This window comes from Oncorhynchus gorbuscha, linkage group LG02 (assembly GCF_021184085.1).
Source record: "Oncorhynchus gorbuscha isolate QuinsamMale2020 ecotype Even-year linkage group LG02, OgorEven_v1.0, whole genome shotgun sequence".
NCBI lineage: Eukaryota > Metazoa > Chordata > Actinopteri > Salmoniformes > Salmonidae > Oncorhynchus > Oncorhynchus gorbuscha.
This window is the reverse complement of record NC_060174.1, coordinates 85,200,894-85,220,389: the sequence shown is the minus strand read 5'-3', so window position 1 is coordinate 85,220,389 and position 19,496 is coordinate 85,200,894. Positions and strand designations below refer to the sequence as shown.

At 45.1% G+C, this 19,496-nt stretch overlaps 1 protein-coding gene across 2 annotated transcripts in view; it reads left to right on the top strand.

Annotated features, from left to right (window-relative positions):
* LOC124011976 (zinc finger and BTB domain-containing protein 16-A) overlaps nt 1-19,496 on the top strand; it is a 175,890-nt gene that overhangs the window by 45,385 nt on the left and 111,009 nt on the right. The window lies entirely within an intron of this gene.

Here is a 19,496-nt window from a genome sequence, read left to right as displayed (position 1 = left end):
TGGATGTTTTTATTTATTTTATTTATTTCACCTTTATTTAACCAGGTAGGCTAGTTGAGAACAAGTTCTCATTTGCAACTGCGACCTGGCCAAGATAAAGCATAGCAGTGTGAACAGACAACACAGAGTTTATATTAACAAGTCAATTGTAGAAAAAAAGGGGAGTCAACAAGGCAGGATGAGGTAGGCGAATAATTACAATTTTGCAGATTAACACTGGAGTGATAAATGATCAGATGGTCATGTACAGGTAGAGATATTGGTGTGCAAAAGAGCAGAAAAGTAAATAAATAAAAACAGTGTGGGGATGAAGTAGGTGAAAATGGGTGGGCTATTTACCAATAGACTATGTACAGCTGCAGCGATCGGTTAGCTGCTCAGATAGCTGATGTTTGAAGTTGGTGAGGGAGATAAAAGTCTCCAACTTCAGCGATTTTTGCAATTCGTTCCATTCACAGGCAGCAGAGTACTGGAACGAAAGGCGGCCAAATGAGGTGTTGGTTTTAGGGATGATCAGTGAGATACACCTGCTGGAGCGCGTGCTACGGATGGGTGTTGCCATCGTGACCAGTGAACTGGGATAAGGCGGAGCTTTACCGAGCATGGACTTGTAGACGAATATGTAGCGAGGACCAGCCGACTAAAGTATACAAGTCGCAGTGGTGGGTGGTATAAGGTGCTTTAGTGACAAAACGGATGGCACTGTGATAAACTGCATCCAGTTTGCTGAGTAGTGTTGGAAGCAATTTTGTAGATGACATCGCCAAAATCGAGGATCGGTAGGATCGGTCAGTTTTACTAGGGCTTGGCGGCTTGAGTGAAGGAGGCTTTGTTGCGGAATAGAAAGACGACTCTTGATTTGAGTTTCGATTGGAGATGTTTGATATGAGTCTGGAAGGAGAGTTTGCAGTCTAGCCAGACACCTAGGTACTTATAGATGTCCACATATTCAAGGTCGGAACCATCCAGGGTGGTGATGCTAGTCGGGCATGCGGGTGCAGGCAGCGATCAGTTGAAAAGCATGCATTTGGTTTTACTAGCGTTTAAGAGCAGTTGGAGGCCACGGAAGGAGTGTTGTATGGCATTGAAGCTCGTTTGGAGGTTAGATAGCACAGTGTCCAATGACGGGCTGAAAGTATATAGAATGGTGTCGTCTGCGTAGAGGTGGATCAGGGAATCACCCGCAGCAAGAGCAACATCATTGATATATACAGAGAAAAGAGTCGGCCCGAGAATTGAACCCTGTGGGACACCCATAGACTGCCAGAGGACCGGACAGCATGCCCTCCGATTTGACACACTGAACTAGTCTGCAAAGTAATTGGTGAACCAGGCAAGGCAGTCATCCAAAAAACCGAGGCTACTGAGTCTGCCGATAAGAATATGGTGATTGACAATAGTTGAAAGCCTTGGCAAGGTCGATGAAGACGGCTGCACAGTACTGTCTTTTATCGATGGCGGTTATGATATCGTTTAGTACCTTGAGTGTGGCTGAGGTGCACCCGTGACCGGCTCGGAAACCAGATTGCACAGCGGAGAAGGTACGGTGGGATTCGAGATGGTCAGTGACCTGTTTGTTGACTTGACTTTCGAAGACCTTAGATAGGCAGGGCAGGATGGATATAGGTCTGTAACAGTTTGGGTCCAGGGTGTCTCCCCCTTTGAAGAGGGGGATGACTGCGGCAGCTTTCCAATCCTTGGGGATCTCAGACGATATGAAAGAGAGGTTGAACAGGCTGGTAATAGGGGTTGCGACAATGGCGGCGGATAGTTTCAGAAATAGAGGGTCCAGATTGTCAAGCCCAGCTGATTTATACGGGTCCAGGTTTTGCAGCTCTTTCAGAACATCTGCTATCTGGATTTGGGTATAGGAGAACCTGGAGAGGCTTGGGCAAGGAGCTGCGGGGGGGGGGCTGTTGGCCGAGGTTGGAGTAGCCAGGCGGAAGGCATGGCCAGCCGTTGTGAAATGTTTGTTGAAGTTTTCGATAATCATGGATTTATCGGTGGTGACCGTGTTACCTAGCCTCAGTGCAATCGGCAGCTGGGAGGAGGGGCTCTTGTTTTCCATGGACTTCAGTGTCCCAGAACTTTTTGGAGTTGGAGCTACAGGATGCAAACTTCTGCCTGAAGAAGTTGGCCTTAGCTTTCCTGACTGACTGCGTGTATTGGTTCCTGACTTCCCTGAACAGTTGCATATCGCGGCGACTATTCGATGCTATTGCAGTCTGCCACAGGATGTTTTTGTGCTGGTCGAGGGCAGTCAGGACTGGAGTGAACCAAGGGCTGTATCTGTTCTTAGTTCTGCATTTTTTGAACGGAGCATGCTTATCTATAATGGTGAGGAAGTTACTTTTAAAGAAAGACCAGGCATCCTGAACTGATGGGATGAGGTCAATGTCCTTCCAGGATACCCGGGCCAGGTCGATTAGAAAGGCCTGTTCACAGAAGTGTTTTAGGGAGCGTTTGACAGTGATGAGGGGTGGTCGTTTGACTGCGGCTCCGTAGCGGATACAGGCAATGAGGCAGTGATCGCTGAGATCCTGGTTGAAGACAGCGGAGGTGTATTTGGAGGGCCAGTTGGTCAGGATGACGTCTATGAGGGTGCCCTTGCTTACAGAGTTAGGGTTGTACCTGGTGGGTTCCTTGATGATTTGTGTGAGATTGAGGGCATCTAGCTTAGATTGTAGGACTGCCGGGGTGTTAATGATATCCCAGTTTAGGTCACCTAACAAAACAAACTCTGAAGCTAGATGGGGGGCGATCAATTCACAAATGGTGTCCAGGGCACAGCTGGGAGCTGAGGGCGGTCGGTAGCAGGCGGCGACAGTGAGAGACTTATTTCTGGCGAGAGTAATTTTCAAAATTAGTAGTTTGAACTGTTTGGGTATTGACCTGGAAAGTATGACATTACTTTGCAGGCTATCTCTGCAGTAGACTGCAACTCCTCCCCCTTTGGCAGTTCTATCTTGACAGAAGATGTTATAGTTGGGTATGGAAATCTCTGAATTTTTGGTGGCCTTCCTGAGCCAGGATTCAGACACTGCAAGGACATCAGGGTTAGCAGAGTGTGCTAAAGCAGTGAGTAAAACAAACTTAGGGAGGAGGCTTCTGATGTTGACATGCATGAAACCAAGGCTTTTTTGATCACAGAAGTCAACAAATGAGGGTGCCTGGGGACATGCAGGGCCTGGGTTTACCTCCACATCACCTGCGGAACAGAGAAGCAGTAGTATGAGGGTGCGGCTAAAGGCTATCAAAACTGGTCGCCTAGAGCGTTGGGGACAGAGAATAAGAGGAGCAGGTTTCTGGGCATGTTAGAATATATTCAGGGCATAATGCGCAGACAGGGGTATGGTGGAGTGCGGGTACAGCGGAGGTAAGCCCAGGCACTGGGTGATGATGAGAGAGGTTGTATCTCTGGACATGCTGGTTGTAATGGGTGAGGTCACCGCATGTGTGGGACAAAGGAGGTATCAGGGGTATGAAGAGTGGAACTAGGGGCTCCATTGTGAACTAAAACAATGATAACTAACCCGAGCAACAGTATACAAGGCATATTGACATTTGAGAGAGACATACAGCGAGGCATACAGTAATCACAGGTGTTGAATTGGGAAAGCTAGCTAAAACAGTAGGTGAGACAACAACATCTAATCAGCTAGCACAACAACAGCAGGTAAAATGGCGTTGACTAGGCAACGGGGCCGACAGGTAAAACAAACAAGCAGAATGGAGTACCGTGATTAATGGACAGTCTAGCGTGCATCAGCTATGTAGCCAAGTGATCAGTGTCCAGGGGGCAGCGGTGGATGGAGCAGGGAAGCTGGACTGGCGAGTGTTATCCAGGTTAAAAAACTAACAATGACTAAATAGCTTGTAGCTAGTTAGCTGGTTAGCTTCTGGAGGTTCTTGAGTGTGTTCTAAAAGATTAAAAATAATAGCGATTCCGTATCACATTGGGTGAGGCAGGTTTCCGGAAGGTATAAACAAATAAAAAATCGGAAAGAGATAGAAAGTAAATATGGGTCCAGTGAGTGTTTGGGATGCGGCTATGCAGACGGTTAGCAGGCCTGTGCTAACAGTTAGCAGGCCGGGGGTAAACAAGGTAGCAGTTAGCGGACCAGGGCTAAACAAGCCAGCAGTTAGCAGGCTGAATTAGCAAGCAAGGAGATAGCAAGGGCTAGAGAGTTAGCCTTTGGGGGACGTCGCGATGGGGTGAGTCTGTTTATTCCTCTTCATGCGGTGACATCGATAGACCGGTCGTGGGCCCGGGTATTGTAGCCCAGGAGTATGCTACGGTGGTAAGCACAGGTGCTCTGGCCGGGCTAGCTTCAAGCTAAGTGGGTGGAAACGCTAGCCAGGAGTAATCATCCGGGGTTGCGGTTTAGCTAGATAGCTAGTTGTGAAGATCCAGCTGAAGAATGTTCCGTTTGCGGTGGGAATCCGGGGATAAAATTTTTAAAAATAAATAAATAATAGGTCCGTTATGCTCTGGTTAGCGTCGCGTTGTCCGAACTGGCAAGAGCTTTCCGAGCTAAAGGTTAGCTGAAGACCGCTAGCATAGCTGGTAGTTAGCTGGCTAGCTTCAGTTGAGGGGTTCCGGTTCCGAAGTAAATATAATAAATACTTTAGGAAAAAAATAGCTACATTGGGTGAGGCGGGTTGCAGGAGAGTATTTGGAAGCTTAGGTTTAGCAAAATGTTTTTAAAGATATGCGAAGAAAAATATGTAAAAACGAAAAAGAAACAATATATACAAGGGACACGACAGGACGACTTACTGCTACGCCATCTTGGATATGGCAGGGCTTGCAAACTATTAGACTACAAAGGGAAGCAAGGCTGTGAGCTGCCCAGTGACACGAGCCTGTCAGGCAAGCTAAATGATTGTATGCTCACTCTGAGGCAAACAACTGAAGCATGCATTAGAGCACCAGCTGTTCTGGACAACTGTGTGATCACACACTCCGTAACCGATGTAAGGCCTTTAACATCTTGCTCCTACCTGGCACGCAGGCGTCCCATCTAGACATCTGGAAATGCAAATGCTCTACGCTAAATGCTAATAGTACTAGTTAAGACTCAAACATTCATTAAAATACACATGCAGGGTATTGAATTAAGCTACACTCTTTGAATCCAGGCAACAAGTCAGATTTTTAAAATGCTTTTTGGCGAAAGCATGAGAAGCTATTATCTGATAGCATGTAACACCCCAAAAGACCCGCAGGGGACGTAAACAAAATAATTAGCATAGTCGTCGCTACACAAACCGCACAAATAAAATATAAAACATTCATTACCTTTGACCATCTTCTTTGTTGGCACTCCTAGATGTCCCATAATCACTATTGGGTCTTTTTTCCGATTAAATCGGTCCATATATAGCCTAGATATCGATCTATGAAGACTGTGTGATAAACGGAAAAAAATAGCGTCTTATAACGTAACGTCATTTTTTTTAATTAAAAAAGTTGACGATAAACTTTCACACAACACTTCGAAATACTTTTGTAATGCAACTTTAGGTATTATTAAACGTTAATAAGCGATCAAATTGATCACGAGGCGAAGTATATTCTTTAGCTGTCCGTCTGGAAATAATGTCCGGGTAATTCTCAACCAAAACATCCGGTCAGAGACCGGGAGAAATGCGTTGCGTGCGTCTGTTTGACCAAGAAACAAAGCCTAGGCAAATGACAAGACTAGACAACGTGTGGAAGCTGTAGGTATTGCAACTTCAGCCCCATTAAATGTGGTTCACCTTTTATCAATGGGTTCAAGTCGCGCATGGATATATTTTCCCATTTTCAGTGATCAGATTTTCCTACGCTTTTCGATGAAACGCACGTTCTGTTATAGTCACAGCCGTGTTAATCAGTTTTAGAAACGTCAAGTGTTTTCTATCAACACATACTAATCATATGCATATACTATATTCCTGGCATGAGTAGCAGGGCGCTGAAATGTTGCGCGATTTTTAACAGAATGTTCGAAAAAGTAGGGGGTAGAATTAACAGGTTAAACAGGTCAACATTCAGACTGATTACCAGGACGTATACTCCGAGCCTGCGCTGACCAACTGGCAAGTGTCTTCACTGACATTTTCAACCTGTCCCTGACCGAGTCTGTAATACCAACATGTTTCAAGCAGACCACCATAGTCCTTGTGCCCAAAAACACCAAGGTTACCTGCCTAAATGACTACTGACCTGTAGTACTCATGTCGGTAGTCATGAATTGCTTTGAAAGGATGGTCATGGCTCACATCAACACCATTATCCCAGAAACCCTAGACCCACTCCAATCTGCATACCGCCAACAGATCCACAGATGACGCAATCTCTATTGCACTCCACACTGCCCTTACCCACCTGGACAAAAGGAACACCTTCAGTTGAAGTCGGAAGTTTACATACACTTAGGTTGGAGTCAATAAAACTCGTTTTTCAACCACTCCACAAATGTATTGTTAAAAAACTATGGTTTTGGGAAGTCGGTTAGGACATCTACACTTGTGCATGACACAAGTAATTTTTCCAACAATTGTTTACAAACAGATTATTTCAGTGATAATTCATTGTATCACAATTCCAGTGGGTCAGAAGTTTACATACATTAAGTTGACTGTGCCTTTAAACAGCTTGGCAAATTCCAGAAAATTATGTCATGGCTTTAGAAGCTTCTGATAGGCTAATTGACATCATTTGAGTCAATTGGAAATGTTACTGTGGATGTATTTCAAAGCCTACCTTCAAACTCAGTGTCTCTTTGCTTAATATCATGGGGAAATCAAAAGGAATCAGCAAAGACCTCCACAAGTCTGGTTCATCCTTGGGAGCAATTTCCAAATGCCTGAAGGTACCACGTTCATCTGTACAAACAATAGTACGCAAGTATAAACACCATAGGACCACGCAGCCATCATACCACTCAGGAAGGAGAGGCGTTCTGTCTCCTAGGGATGAACATACTTTGGTGCGAGAAGTGCAAATCAATCCCAGAACAACAGCAAAGGACCTTGTGAAGATGCTGGAGGAAACAGGTACAAAAGTATATATAAATCCACAGTAAAACGAGTCCTATATCGACACAACCTGAAAGGCCGCTCAGCAAGGAAGAAGCCGCTGCTCCAAAACCACCATAAAAAAGCCAGACTACGGTTTGCAACTGCACATGGGGAAAAAGATTGTACTTTTTGGAGAAATGTCCTCTGTTCTGATGAAACAAATATAGAACTGTTTGGCCATAATGACCATTGTTATGTTTGGAGGAAAAATGGGGATGCTTGCAAGCCAAAGAACACCATCCCAACTGTGAAGCACGGGGGTGGCAGCATCATGTTGTGGGGGTGCTTTGCTGCAGGAAGGACTGGTGCACTTCACAAAATAGATGGCATTATGAGGTAGGAAAATTATGTGGATATATTGAAGCAATATCTCAAGATATCAGTCAGGAAGTTAAAGCTTGGTCGCAAATGGGTCTTCCAAATTGACAATGACCCCAAGCATACTTCCAAAGTTGTGGCAAAATGACTTAAGGACAGCAAAGTCCAGGTATTGGAGTGGCCATCGCAAAGCCCTGACCTCAATCCTATAGAACATTTGTGGGCAGAACTGAAAGTGTGTGTGAGCAAGGAGGCCTACAAACCTTACTCAGTTACACCAGCTTTGTCAGGAGGGATGGGCCAAAATTCACCCAACTTATTGTGGGAAGATTGTGGAAGGCTACCTGAAACGTTTGACCTAAGTTAAACAATTTAAAGGCAATGCTACCAAATACTAATTGAGTGTATGTAAACTTCTGACCCACTGGGAATATTGATGAAAGAAATAAGAGCTGAAATATATAATTCTCTCTACTATTATTCTGACATTTCACATTCTTAAAATAAAGTGGTGATCCTAACCGACCTAAGACAGGGCATTTTTACAAGGATTACATGTCAGGAAATGTGAGAAACTGAGTTTAAATGTATTTGGCTCAGGTGTATGTAAACTTCCGACTTCAACTCTGCATTTGCAGCAGCACTGCAACAGCTCGGCAACACCATGGTAGGGATTATCTGAGCAGGGCTTGGGTCACTGATAAATCATTCTCATCGCCTTTCAATGCGCGGACAGGGTCCAGGAGCTACGATGTTTTTGATGCACTTTGTCGTTCATGTAGAGCATTGTCCAATGAACTGACTCAATCTGCATTACACACTCATTCTAGACCTACATAAAACCAAATAACAGCCAGCTAGTAAGACTTTTATAAGGAATTTGTTGTCCAAAAATACTTATTTTACGGGGCTGTAATTCAGAAAGTCATTAACAATGCCAATTAAGCAGACAGGAAAAGCAAAATGGCAACTTTTCTTTTCCTGCGCCAACGATATTAAGCCGTAAATATCGGCACTGTAGGGTGAGAATAGCAGACGATCTGAATTCTTCATGTTTCAGTGACGCGCCATATGAATTATTACAGGCTTTTCAGACAGATTTATTTTTGAAAGACTGAAGTAACTGCCAGGTTGTCCTGACCTTAGAGCTATAACATCTGAAATGTCCACTCCTTATCATGACATATCTCTGCTGTGCAATTTATATTATGCCAGCACAGAGTTGGCAAGTGCCAGGGGGAAATTGATTGCACCTGGGCACAAGGGCCATGATGGAGGAGAACGAGAGGGGGAGGAAGAGTAGAACGAGAGGGGGAGGAAGAGTAGAACGAGAGGGGGAGGAAGAGTAGAACGAGAGGGGGAGGAAGAGTAGAACGAGAGGGGGAGGAAGAGTAGAACGAGAGGGGGAGGAAGAGTAGAACGAGAGGGGGAGGAAGAGTAGAACGAGAGGGGGAGGAAGAGTAGAACGAGAGGGGAGGAAGAGTAGAACGAGAGGGGGAGGAAGAGTAGAACGAGAGGGGGAGGAAGAGTAGAACGAGAGGGGGAGGAAGGGAAGAGAGGGGGAGGAAGAGTAGAACGAGAGGGGGAGGAAGAGTAGAACGAGAGGGGGGGAGGAAGAGTAGAACGGGAGGGGGAGGAAGAGTAGAACGAGAGGGGGGGAGGGGGAGGAAGAGTAGAACGAGAGGGGGAGGAAGAGGGGAGGGGGAAGAGTAGAACGGGAGGGGGAGGAAGAGTAGAACGGGAGGGGGAGGAAGGGAGAGAACGGGAGGGGGGGAGGAAGGGGAGAGAACGGGAGGGGGAGGAGGGAGAGAACGGGGAGGGGGAGGGAGGGGGGGAGGGAGAGAACGGGAGGGGAGGGGAGGGAGGGGGGGAGAGAACGGGAGGGGGGGAGGGGGAGGGAGGGAGAGAACGGGAGGGGGAGGGAGGGAGAGGGGGGAGGGGGAGGGAGGGAGAGAACGGGAGGGGGAGGGAGGGAGAAGAGAAGGGGAGGGGGGAGGGAGGGAGAGAACGGGAGGGGGAGGGAGGGAAAGAATGGGAGGGAGGGAGAAGGGAGGGAGGGAGGGGGATGGGAGGGAGGGAGGAAGAATGGGAGGGGGAGGAAGGGAGGGGGAGGGAGGAAGAATGGGAGGGATGGAGGGAGGGAGGGGGAGGGAGGGAGGAAGAATGGGAGGAAGATGGGAGGGAGGGAGGGATGGGAGGGATGGGGGGGAGGGGGAGAATGGGATGGGGGAGGGAGAAGGAATGGGAGGGTGGGAGGAGGGAGGGAGGAAGAATGGGAGGGTTGGAGGGAGGGAGGAAGAATGGGAGGGTTGGAGGGAGGGAGGAAGAATGGGAGGGAGGGAGGGAGGAAGAATGGGAGGGAGGGAGGGATGGGAGGGGGGGAGGGGGAGATTGGAAGGAAGGAAGGAAGGAAGGAAGGAAGGAAGGAAGGAAGGAAGGAAGGAAGGAAGGAAGGAAGGAAGGAAGGAAGGAAAATGTTTATTTATTTATTTCACCTTTATTTAACCAGGTAGGCTAGTTGAGAACAAGTTCTCATTTGCAACTGCGACCTGGCCAAGATAAAGCATAGCAGTGTGAACAGACAACACAGAGTTACAGGGAGGGAGAATGGGAGGGAGAAAGAATGGGAGGGAGGGAGAAAGAATGGGAGGGAGGGAGAAAGAATGGGAGGGAGGGAGAAAGAATGGGAGGGAGGGAGAAAGAATGGGAGGGAGGGAGAAAGAATGGGAGGGGGAGGGAGGGAGGGAGAAAGAATGGGAGGGAGGGAGGGAGGGAGAAAAAGAATGGGAGGGAGGGAGGGGAGAAAGAATGGGAGGGAGGGAGGGAGAAAGAATGGGAGGGAGGGAGGGAGGGAGGGAGGAGGGGAGAATAAGAGGGAGGGAGGGAGGGAGGGAGGGAGGGAGGGAGGGAGAAAGAATGGGAGGGAGGGAGAAAGAAAGAATGGGAGGGAGGGAGTGAGGGAGAACGAGGGAGGGAGGGAGAACGAGGGAGGGAGAAAGAATGGGAGGGAGGGAGGGAGAATAAGAGGGAGGGAGGGAGGGAGAATAAGAGTGAGGGAGAACGAACGAGGGAGGGAGGGAGGGAGGGAGAACGAACGAGGGAGGGAGAGGGGATGGGAAGGGGAAGGGGAAGAAGGGAGAGAAAAAGCGAGAAAGGAAAAGGTTTTCTTATCCCCAGCCAATTTCTGTTGCCACATTTTCCAGTTCTCTTGTCAACATGATAAAGGTCTCTCTTTTCTAGGACAGTCTGCCCACAGAGAATAGCTGTTGCTGTACTACCTGTAATATGTGTAATATGATAACTCACGCTTTCACTGAGTCCAACTCTGTGAGCTAATGTTTCTAGATATTGAGAACTAGAGTAGTGATCATTCCCATCCCACACGTTATTATACTGAAAACATTCTATTCATGCTGTTGAAGCAGAACATCCATTCAGAACAAAAGCAGTCACATTTTCTGTTGGGTTCCGTTATAAGTTCAGTAGCTCCCTATTGCTGAGGTAGTCCATCAGGCAAATTAGAAAACCACATTTAATTGGCATTAGCAGTTATTGATGACTAAAATGAAGAAACCACCATTTGCTGAATGGTCAATACCCAATTATGAGACGTGAGTACAACTTGACTTAAAGACCCAGTGCAGTCAAAACGTGCTTTACCTGTATTTCACATAGATTTCCACACTGAGGTTGGAATAATACTATGAATTGATGAAAATGTTGACGATAATGCCCTTTTAGTGTAAGAGCTGTTTGAATAGACCACCTGTTTTGGTAGGATGGTGATTTAGCCCGCCTGGTGATATCACCAGTTAAACTAGTTCATAGCCCAGAAATAAAGAGTTCCCAATATCTCTGCCAATAAACAGCTAGTTTTCAGTTTTCCCCTACCCACTACCAGACAGTCCTAGCAAAGATCTTGCTTGAGAAATTGCTATTTTCTTGGAAGCAATTTTGGTTTGTTGTCAATTAAAATCATAAAAAATTACAGGAAGGTACTTAATTGTTACCCAGAAATGAGTTGCTATTGAGAACTGCTGTATTGGACCTATTAATCTAGTCGCTAAGGTTTTGAAGTTGCATGGTCACCGAGAATTTATAATTGTACGATCAATTCTAGTTCATTGAAAGTGAACACACACACACCGGCTTGACTTTCTCTGTTACTTGACTACAATTATGGAGGAAGAGCGAAGTCCTCCGAAATGACACCAGGCAGGTGTCATGGACCTGGGAGCAATCTGAACACATTACCTCTGGCTTGGGCTTGGTGTGTCAACACTAGTCTGCTGTGTCAAGGCCTGAAAAAGAGCTATGGCTTTAGAAACCAACAATACTGAGCGAAGGTATTTGAGAATCTGCATTTCTCACAGGAACTTTGTCAGATATATTAAAACATACAGTGAATGTTTTGGATTGATTTGCTTCATTTTTCGAGGTGTGTAGACGTTGAATGTGTGTCTTGTTTATCTACAAAATGACAGAGTAAATGTGTAATAATTAAATTATGTATGTATTAGTATGTGGGATTTCCCAATGCAATTGTCATTCCAGCGTAGAGCATAGTCAAAATCACCAGTCAGTATCTGCGTTGGGAACCTCAATAGAGGCTCTTTTTGTGTGACCCTAAAGAAGCTGTGAGTGGGCCTACACGATACAAATTAACCTCTCATTTCATGCTAATCATGCCATTAGCACCCGGCGACACTTGTGAACAGTTGTGGAGGAACGAAACCCAACTGGATTTCCCTCTCCTCACGTCCATCTGTCTCCACTCCCCAGTGCCTGTTGCAGTCACAGGTTTTATATATGCTTTGTGTGAACATTTACAGACTAGCCTGTGTGTGAACATTTACAGACTAGCCTGTGTGTGAACAGTTACAGACTAGCCTGTGTGTGAACAGTTACAGACTAGCCTGTGTGTGAACAGTTACAGACTAGCCTGTGTGTGAACAGTTACAGACTAGCCTGTGTGTGAACAGTTACAGACTAGCCTGTGTGTGAACAGTTACAGACTAGCCTGTGTGTGAACAGTTACAGACTAGCCTGTGTGTGAACAGTTACAGACTAGCCTGTGCGTGAACAGTTACAGACTAGCCTGTGCGTGAACAGTTACAGACTAGCCTGTGCGTGAACAGTTACAGACTAGCCTGTGCGTGAACAGTTACAGACTAGCCTGTGCGTGAACAGTTACAGACTAGCCTGTGCGTGAACAGTTACAGACTAGCCTGTGCGTGAACAGTTACAGACTAGCCTGTGCGTGAACAGTTACAGACTAGCCTGTGCGTGAACAGTTACAGACTAGCCTGTGCGTGAACAGTTACAGACTAGCCTGTGCGTGAACAGTTACAGACTAGCCTGTGCGTGAACAGTTACAGACTAGCCTGTGCGTGAACAGTTACAGACTAGCCTGTGCGTGAACAGTTACAGACTAGCCTGTGCGTGAACAGTTACAGACTAGCCTGTGCGTGAACAGTTACAGACAGCCTGTGCGTGAACAGTTACAGACTAGCCTGTGCGTGAACAGTTACAGACTAGCCTGTGCGTGAACAGTTACAGACTAGCCTGTGCGTGAACAGTTACAGACTAGCCTGTGCGTGAACAGTTACAGACTAGCCTGTGCGTGAACAGTTACAGACTAGCCTGTGCGTGAACAGTTACAGACTAGCCTGTGCGTGAACAGTTACAGACTAGCCTGTGCGTGAACAGTTACAGACTTGCCTCTGCGTGAACTGATGTTGGAGCTTCTGTAGTAAACACATCTGTTCATTTTGGTGGCTATTATCTGAAAGAAGTGAACTGGATGTCTTTTAACAGTAAATACATGTCTAATAAGCCCTTTACACTTTGTCATTGTTATATAATAAAAGACAAAGGTTGGTGGTGGATCCACATATATATGATCTATTCTTTTCTGAATGTTTTAAGAAATTATGTTTATATATAATTGATATAAAAGAGCATAATTTGCTGTGAAATAGCCATGTACAGTACCATCCAGAGACATAATAGGTTATATTCAAATCTCTATTCTGGGCATTAAAAAGGATTCTGTCCTTCAAGAGGGAACTCTGGGGCTCTAACTCTCTATAAAAACTCATGGTAGTCCTCTCCATTGTCAGAGAAAAGAAACCAACCTTGCACTCTGAGGTTATGTAGATTATCATATAAAACATCATCATGAATTTCCAGGGATTTTTTCTGAGAATATTCTGACAAGGGATGTTCTATGAATATCTTATTATTTCCATAGAGCTAGTTATCCATAATGGGAGAATTGTTGTTTAGTTCATTGAGTGAAGGGAACTTACTGCTCATATTCTACAGGTCTATCGGATCTGCTGAAGCTTTGGGAATTCTCTCTTTTCTCTGCTGGGCCCTTGTGGCGCAGGTAGGCCTAATCTCCTGGGCAAACCCTGGCGTGCCAGTGTGTGTACTCAGATTCAAGCAAATACTCAACTGAGAGCGACACACACATGTTAATTAACGTGACATTTTGCTCCACTGGTGTGGTTAACAGACTGAGAGCCTGCTTTAGGAACAGAGACCAGAAGAGGACTGGTCACCCCTCTGAGCCTGGTTCCTCTCTATGTTCCTTCCTTTTTAGGAAGTTTTTTCTAGCCACTGTGCTTCAGCATCTGCATTGCTTGCTGTTTGGGGTTTCAGGCAGGGTTTTTGTACAACACTTTAACATCTGCTATTGTAAAAAGTGCTTTATAAATACATTTGATTGAGACCTACACTACCGTTCAAAAGTTGCAGTCACTTAAAACATTGTCCTTGTTTTTGAAAGAAAAGCATACATTTTATGTTTAATTTAAAATAACACCAAATTGATCAGAAATACAGTGTAGACATGGTTAATGTTGTAAATGACTATTGTGACTTGAAACGGCAGATTTTTAATGGAATATCTACATAGGCGTACAGAGGCCCATTATCAGCAACCATCACTCCTGCGTTCCAATCAAAAATAGTCCGGGTAGCCATTTGATGACCTGTTCTGGAGTCTTATGGCTTGTGGGTAAAAACTGTTGAGAAACCTTTTTGTCCTAGACTTGGCACTCCGGTACCGCTTGCCATGCGGTAGTAGAGAGAACAGTCTATGGCTGGGGTATTTGACCATTTTTAGGGCTTTCCTCTGACACCGCCTGGTATAGAGGTCCTGGATGGCTGGAAGCTTAGCCCCAGTGATGTACTGGGCCGTACGCACTACCCTCTGAAGTGCCTTGCAGTTGCCGTACAAGGCAGTGGTGCAACCATGCTCTCGATATTGCAGCTGCAGAACCTTTTGAGGATCTCAGCACCCATGCCAAATCTTTTTAGTTTCCTGAGAGGGAATAGGCTTTGTCGTGCCCTCTTCACGACTGTCTTGGTGTGTTTGGACCATTCCAACTTGAAGCTCTCAACCTACTCCACTACAGCCCCATCGATGAGAATGGGGGAGTGCTCTGTCCTCCTTTTCCTGTAGTCCACAATCATCTCCTTAGTCTTGGTTACGTTGAGGGATAGGTTGTTATTCTGGCACCACCCGGCCAGATCTCTGACCTTCTCCCTATAGGCTGTCTTGTCGTTGTCGGTGATCAGGGACATTGTGTTAGCTAATCCAAGTTTATAATTTTTAAAGGCTAATTTTATCATTAGAAAACCCTTATGCAATTATGTTAACCCAGCTGAAAACTGTTGAGACTGGTGTTCTGTGAAGGGAGTAGTACACAGCATTGTACGAGATCTTCAGTTTTTTGGCAATTTCTCACATGGAATAGCCGTCATTTCTCAGAACAAGAATAGGAGTTTCAGAAGAAAGTTCTTTGTTTCTGGTCATTTTGAGCCTGTAACCGAACCCACAAATGCTGATGCTCCAGACACTCAACTAGTATAAAGAAGGCCAGTTTTATTGCTTATTTAATCAGGACAACAGTTTTCAGCTGTGCTAACATAATTTCAAAAGGGTTTTCTAATGATCAATTAGCCTTTTTAAAATGATAAACTCTGTAGCTAACACAAAGTGCCATTGAAACACAGGAGTGATGGTTGCTGATAATGGGCCTCTGTATGCCTAATGCAGATATTCCATTAAAAAAACTGCTGTTTCCAGATACAATAGTCCTTTACAACATTAAAAATGTCTACGCTGTATTTCTGATCATTTTAATGGACAACAAAATAGCTTCTTTCAGGGACATTTCTAAGTGACCCCAAACTTTTCAACGATAGTGTACATCAACTTCTACAGTGTAGCTCTAAAATGTGGTGATTTGACAAAGCTATGTGGTCATAGTCATAGTTTCATGTCATGTCTTACCAGGTCAAGGGACTGTATCTGAAATACATTCTACTTCCCAATTGGAGGATACAAAGCTACAGTTGAAGTCGGAAGTTTACATACACTTAGGTTGGAGTCATTAAAACTCGTTTTCAACCACTCCACAAATTTCTTGTTAACAAACTATAGTTTTGGCAATTCGGTTAGGACATCTACTTTGTGCATGTCACAAGTCAACTCGCACTATCACAATTCCATTGGGTCAGAAGTTTACATAAACTAAGTTGACTGTGCCTTTAAACAGCTTGGAAAATTCCAGAAAATTATGTCATGGCTTTAGAAGCTTCTGATAGGCTAATTGACATCATTTGAGTCAATTGGAGGTGTACCTGTGGATGTATTTCAAGGCCTACCTTCAAACTCAGGGCCTCTGTGCTTGACATCATGGGAAAATCAAAGAAATCAGCCAAGACCAAAGTCTGGTTCATCCTTGGGAGCAATTTACAAATGTCTGAAGGTACCACGTTCATCTGTACATACAATAAAACGCAAGCATAAACACCAAGGGACCATGCAGCCGTCATAGCGCTCAGGATGGAGACGCGTTCTGTCTCCTAGAGATTAATGTAATTTGGTGCGAAAAGTGCAAATCAATGTCAGAACAACAGCAAAGGACCTTGTGAAGATGCTGGAGGAAACCAGTACAAAACTGTCTATATCCGCAGTAAAACGAGTCCTATATCGTCTTAAGCTTAAAAGCCGCTCAGCAAGGAAGAAGCCACTGCTCCAAAACTGCCATAAAAAAGCTAGACTACGGTTTGCAACTCTAAATAGGTACAAAGATTGTACTTTTTGGAGAAATGTCCTCTGGTCTGATGAAACAAAAATAGCACTGTTTGGCCATAATGACCATTGTTATGTTGGAGGAAAAAGGGGGAGGCTTGCAAGCCGAAGAACACCATCCCAACTGTGAAGCACAGGGGTGGCAGCATCATGCTGTGGGCGTGCTTTTCTGCAGGAGGGACTGGTGCACAAAATAGATGGCATCTTGAGGCAGGAAAAGTATGTGGATTTATTGAAGAAACATCTCAAGACGTCAGTTGGGAAATTAAAGCTATGTCGCAAATGGGTCTTCCAAATGGACAATGACCCCAAGCATGCTTGCAAGCAAAGTTGTGGCAAAATGGCTTCTGGACAACAAAGTCAAGGTATTGGAGTGGCCATCACACAGCCATGACCTCAATCCTATACAAAATGTGTGTAAGAACTGAAAAGGCGTGTGTGAGAAAGGAGGCCTACAAACCTGACTCAGTTACACCAGCTCTGTCAGGAGGAATGGGCCAAAATTCACCCAACTTATTGTGGGAAACTTGTGGAAGGCTACCCAAAATATTTGACCCAAGTTATACAATTTAAAGGCAATGCTACCAAATACTAATTGAGTGTATGTAAACTTCTGACCCACTGGGAATGTGATGAAAGAAATAAGAGCTGAAATAAATCTCTATTATTCTGACATTTCGCATTCTTAAAATAAAGTGACCAAAGACTAGGATTAAATGTCAGGAATTGTGAAAAACTGAGTTTAAATGTATTTTGGTATAGGTGTATAATAACTTCTGACTTCAACTGTATTTTGTTGCATGGGCTGAAGCAGTAGTGTGGGTCCAGTACTGTATAACTTGCCAATGACAACAGTGAGCGCTCCTTTGTAACAGAGCTAATTAAATGTGGATATTGTTATAATATTCCCAATGCCAGCCACAGTTCTCTGCCTCAGATGCTTTTGTTTGGTGGCCAGGATGTTGCCAACAGGAAACAAGCCAGCAACGTCTTGAAAGGATCTAATTTCCATGCTTCTAAAAGATGGAACAATTACAGTTGCCTTTTTGTTTTTGAAAAATGGAGGTGGACTTGCCAGCAAATAGCCAGCTGAACATGTCCCATGTTTTGTGATTAGCGGTTTGTGGAAGAATGTGGCATAGTGTCATTTCATAGAACAATTGACTTGGAAAGGCACATGGCCGGTCTCAATGAGGATTTATTTTACAACGTGGTTCGGTTGTTAGGATTAATCCCTTTTCGAATCAATTGTTTTGTTCCAAGAAGGGACCTGCCTTGTGAAATTTAAATGAAAAGACATTCAACTGTAATAAAAGCATGTGTGTGCGCGTGTGTGCGTGTGTGTGTGTGTGTGTGTGTGTGTGTGTGTGTGTGTGTGTGTGTGTGTGTGTGTGTGTGTGTGTGTGTGTGTGTGTGAGAGAGACATACAGCACATATGTCGGTGTGACCAACCACTTCCTGTGTCAGCAAAGTCGTGCGACGCTAGAGCTGTGGAGAGGAGAAGCTGCTGACAGGCCTTCGGCAGGCAGGGATGATGGAAATAAGGAAGGGGTAGTGAAAGAAAGGAAGACTGTTGCGCTTTTGGCGGTGCACACTTGTGCTTTTCCATTCTTAACTCGTGTAGAAATGGATGGCACATGTCACATAGATTGCAAGAGATCACTGGGTGCATGACGTAACAAAGACCAGGTCTTTCCTCAACCTTTAAATATCAACCAAGTTTTAAATGCATACCATCATTCCAGAAGTCTAGATGAGCAAATGTAATGTGGGATGTTGAGGACATCTGTGTTCTGTCACACTCTGGACAGAGCAGTTTCTGACTTCACTCCGCCGCAAACACGCTTTCCATTCCTCAGCGGAAACCAGCGACAGCCCCAATCCACCTGTGTTTGAAGTGAGATTGATTGTTGTATGTGGCTGGTGCCAGATAGTGTGCATTAAGTTTAAGGGAAGTGGCACTCTGTTGTCAGCTCAGGAGACAAGACCTTGTCACCACTTGTCCCCCCCCTTCCCCCAAATCCCAAAGACCCAGGCCATTGTTCCGCACTGTCACGCACGCCTGAAAATGAGCCAATCGCCAGAGCCGATACACAAATAGTGTGCCTTTTTAAGACTAGCCTCTCAGGGAGTGGTGAGTGTCCAGACGACCCCCATGACCCCTTATTTAGATCCAATTGACATGTATGGAATTGATGCCTGCCTTGTCAACTTGCATTGTCCGCTTTTGTCTTTTTCTCCCTGTGGCGAAGATCATTTATAGTGACAGAATAAAGCCTTGGCCATTAAGGGCTGGTTGATGAACGACTGACAACTCTGGCCAAACCCTGACCCGGTTTGACTTTGGGAAGAGCTCTAAACTCTGGCCACTAACAGAGTGGAGGATTCCAGTTGGTCACGCTTTACTGTATTTGTTTGCCCAGGGGCTGGTATCAGGCACACAGTATGCTTTCAGCTCTTATCTCTGGCTTTTAGGCTGACTGTTGAGTACTAGGGCTCACCTTTGACCCCCAATCCTCTCCTCCATAAATTCCTTCCTCTCCAACTCCAGCAATGGAAGCATTTGGTGGGTTGTCTTGTCGATGACCCAATAACATTTGAACAATTTAGCTTACTTCATTAGTTGTACTGTAGGTGGTTCTGGCCGTTCTGTTTTATTTGTAACAAAAAAAGTAAAACATTTAATTGGGTGGAAAAAATGATCAAAACTCATACCTACATTCACTTCTGGGATATTTGCTTGTTATTTCACTATTGAACAAATATAGTTAATTAAATCATCTTCTAAGAAACATGAATGTATTTTAGCGTGTGGTAGAGGTCTCTTTAGGTCACAGGAATAAAAAGGGGCCACCTCGCTCACTGGCATTTGCACTTACTAAGCCCCCTCTGGGTGAGCTCATCTCCCTCCCTTCCCTTCTTTCTCTCTCCCTCCCTCTACCCCTCCGTCTGTCTTTCACTAATTTTAACCTGTTGGTTTCCTGTAAGGGAGAGGGGTGAC